Below are 4,259 nucleotides of genomic sequence, written 5' to 3' on the forward strand. Positions count from 1 at the left end.
TCTTTAGTCTAAGCAATCAATAAGACAATAAATCAGGCCTTGATTTCTAGTGTTAGCTGCTTTCTGTGGTGAAACATTGCCATAGTGACGATTTTCAAGCTACCAACACAATATCACTAAAATGGAGTTAGGAAGAGATGCTCAGTAGCACACCATCATATGGTATTTGCACCATGCTGATATAATAGTGATAAATAACCTCAAGAGCATAGATAATATTAGTAGAGTAAAATCACTGGGATGCAATCAGCTTTGAGTATTTATGACCTTTATTTTTAACATAATTTACTGAATTATAAATTCATAAAATTTAATTTTTAGGCATGTTTAACAATTGGCTCACAAAATTCCAAAAACATATTAACAATCAAATGAGCTGGGTCCAGTACACCCTTGCTGAAGGAAGCTGGAAACAGCTGTTAAAATAGTTATAATAATAATAGTTATACTAGTAACAGTTATATATAATAATAGTTAGCATACTAATAGATTATTACTATAACCCAGCTATACTAATAATAGCTCCCATACATCTAGTGCTTTTTAGATCCCAGGTATTGTTCTAAGTACTTTAGATTCATAATCTCTTTTATTTCTCACAATAGCTCAGTGAGGTAGGTATTGTTATTTGTATCTCTATTTTACAAATGAAGAAACAGAAGCAACAGAGTTACTTAGCTTGTCTAAGTTCATAAAACTACAAAGGCCTCCCACAAAGATGGATATGTTTTATCAAAAATTTATTGTGCCTATAAAGATGAAATCAATATCCTGATGAGGTTCAGAATTTAGCAATGAGAACAACAGCTCTATTGGCAGTGTGAATAAAGATCCAAGGCCATTTATGAGAGGGAGGCATAAAATAATGCCTAGGGAGGGAGGCTGGGGTTTTGCTGAAGTCTTTGCTGAGATGTATCAACTGAACGAGTAAGAAAAAGGAAAAAGGAAAAAGTGGTGTTAAGTTCATGATGCATCTTGGAAGGCTGAAAGCTGAGTTGTTTGGTATGGCTGGAGTGGAGGTTGAGTATGAGCAAGTGATGGCAGTGAAGATGGAGAGTTAATGTGGAGTAGATAAGGCAGAAAGCTTGAGGTAAGGGTTTTGAGGGTGATAACAAAGTAGACATGTGCAGCCAAGAAAGGGAAAGAAGCAAAACCAAACTGGAACTAATTAACAGGAGCTCACGGGCTAACAGAAGCGTGAGTTCAAAGAGCAGAATTTTGTTATGTGTGTGATGGTAAATTTCATGTGTTAACTTGTCTAGGCCATGGTACCCAGATTTTTGATCAAACACTATTTTACATGTTTCTGTGAAGGTATTTTTTTGGGATGGCATTAACATTTAAATCAGTAGACTTTGAGTACAGCAGATTGCTCTCCATAATGTGGGTTGGTCTCATCAAGTCAGTTGAAGGCCTTAATAAAAAGACTGACCTCCCCCAAGGCAGAGAGAATTCTGCCAGCAAGCTGTCTTCAGACTTAAACTGTGACTATTCCCTGGGTCTTCAGCCTGCTATCCTACTGCTGTCATCTGTTTGTGCTGCCCATTCCCTAATTCATTATGTTGAAATCCTAATTCCAAAGATGATGGTTTTAAGAGGTGGGGCGTTTAGGTGGTGCTTAAATCATAAGGGTAGAGCCTTCATGGATGGGATTAGTGCCTGATAAAGGAGACTCCACAGAGATTCCTAGTCCCTTCTACTGTGTGAGGACACAGCAAGAAGGCACTTGCTAAGAACCAGGAAGAGGACCATCATAAGAATGCTGTCACCTTGATCTTGGACTTCCTAGCCTCTAGAACTGTGAGCAATACATTTCTGTCATTTATAAGCTATCCAGTCTGTGGCATTTTGTTATAGCAACCTTAATGGACTAAGACACTTACCGTCCATATTTTAAATTTAATCAGCCTCCACAACTTCATTAGCTAATTCCTTAAAATCTATCTATCTATCTATCTATCTATCTATCTATCTATCTATCTATCTATCCATCTATCTATCCATTCATCCATCCATCCATCCATCCATCCATCCATCCATCCATCCATCCATCCATCCATCCAACCACACATTGTATTGGTTGTTTCTCTGGAGAATCCTAAGGCAATATGGAATATTGGAATGGGAGCCAGTATGGAAAACTATGGGAACTTTTGAGGTGAGAATTAAAAAGTAAAGGACCTCCAGGTGGCCATAATTTTTAAAAACAGAAATGGAAATAAAAGTCATTGAAATTGAGGAAATCAAGAGTAGGTTGTTGGTTTGGCCATTTCTCAGATTAGATGGTATAAGGAACAGAGTAAAAGAGAAAATGGTGAGAGTTAGGTGTCCTAGAACTGTGGTGAGGTGACCTGGAAGAGGTGACAGAGAAAAATGAAGAAAGATGGGAATCTAGATGGTGTGATCTTACTAACAAAAGGGATTTTCAATGATGACAGTGGAACAGCGGTCTGGAAGGAGGTTGAGGATTCCAAAAAGATGCAATTTTTAGAAAGTGAATGTGGAATGGAATATGTTACCTCCTCAAGAGGGATTGCAAAGGAAGTGATATGGATGGCAACAAATTTGCCCATTCATTGAAGGCAGCTCCAGAATTCTATCCAGAAAGGGTTCAATGGCAATACTATGGCTGTAAGGCAAATTGTGTACTCATTTGGAAGCTGGATTTGCTAGTGTTTTTACTTCATATATGTTTTGGGAATTTAAAAATAACGTTTTCTAAAAATGCTTATATTCACACTGCTTAAGTAAGCAGAAAAAGAAAGCATCAACTTCCTATAGATTACTGTATTGGTGTAGCTACAGGATCACTGATGGAAATTCCTAGGGCCAACCACCCATCCCTATTAACCTCTTTGTATCACTGAAACAAAAGTATGACTGCCTTTGCAGTGATTATAAGTGTGTGAAAAGAATTAGGAAATGTTGTTAATGACACAATCTCCTGGTCCCTTTAGCTATTTCCTTTCCCTTGCATAGTGCTGATTTTCAGTGACTAAACCTTCTTAAAGTCTTTTGTGAGGCTGAAAGCTACTCAAAGCAGAACAATGTGTTTGCTCTAGGATCCATAAAATTGGCCCTTTGGGTTGTTTTCAGGTTCACTGCACTTTTCATTTTCTTTTAGTCTTATGCTCCTTTATGAAACAATAGTTTCAATTTGCTTTGTAAGAAATAGTGACGGAAACATTCTGGGAACTTTAGAACACCTGATGCTATAATTCAGTCCCTAGTGTTAAACTCTTTTTAAGTGGCCTCAGGGGGCATGACTAGCTACAAGTGAGAGATATCATTGAGGGGTTGTCTGGTACAAAGAAATGTGCCACAATACTACAATTAAAAACTCTTTAAATTAATTTATATATCTCTGCTGTGAATTACTAAAACAAGACTCAACAGTTTTAGTGGCGCTGCGAGGGCTGCTGCACAGCTAGCGGGAGCCGCAGTCCAGACGACAACACGTGCCCCGAGCTCTCCGCCTCCCCCTGCCCGCCAGCCCGAGGCCCCCGAGCCCAGCCCGCGGCCCCAGTAGCAGCGCCGAGAGCAGCCCCAGAAGCAGCGCCATGGCCGGGTGGAACGCCTACATCGACAACCTCATGGCACGACGGGACCTGTCAGGACGCAGCCATCACGGGCTATAAGGACTCGCCCTCTGTCTGGGCCGCTGTCCCTGGGAAAACCTTCGTCAACATCACGCCAGCTGAGGTTGGTGTCCTGGTTGGCAAAGACCGGTCAAGTTTTTTCGTGAACGGGCTGACACTTGGGGGCCAGAAATTTCTGTTATCCGGGACTCACTGCTGCAGGATGGGGAATTTACCATGATCTTCGTACCAAGAGCACCGGGGGAGCCCCCACTTTCAACATCACTGTCACCATGACTGCCAAGACGCTAGTCCTGCTGATGGGCAAAGAAGGTGTCCACGTGGTATGATCAACAAGAAATGCTATGAAATGGCCTCCCACCTGCGGCGTTCCCAGTACTGACCTCGTCTGTCCCTTCCCACCACTCCCCACGGCTTTTGCACCCCTCTCCTTCCCAGACACACACATACACCATTTTTATTTTTTGGGCCATTACCCCACACCCCTTATTGCTGCCAAAACCACATGGGCTGGGGGCTGGGGCTGGATGGACAGACACCTCCTCCTACCCAAACCCCTCCTGTGTGTGGTTGGAAAACTTTTTTCTTTTTTCTGAATAAAAAAGATTCTACTAAAAAAAAAAAAGACTCAACAGTTTGCTGTAGAAAATTTAGGAAATC

General features: G+C 41.1%; 1 pseudogene; it reads left to right on the plus strand.

The window, feature by feature from the left end:
* The first annotated feature begins 3,489 nt into the window (after positions 1-3,489).
* On the plus strand, positions 3,490-3,981 carry LOC114212957 (profilin-1 pseudogene; annotated as a pseudogene).
* Positions 3,982-4,259: the final 278 nt, after the last annotated feature.

Source organism: Eumetopias jubatus, unplaced genomic scaffold, assembly GCF_037043125.1.
Source record: "Eumetopias jubatus isolate StellerSeaLion01/CBP00866 unplaced genomic scaffold, mEumJub1_p1.0 scaffold_6, whole genome shotgun sequence".
Taxonomy (NCBI): domain Eukaryota; kingdom Metazoa; phylum Chordata; class Mammalia; order Carnivora; family Otariidae; genus Eumetopias; species Eumetopias jubatus.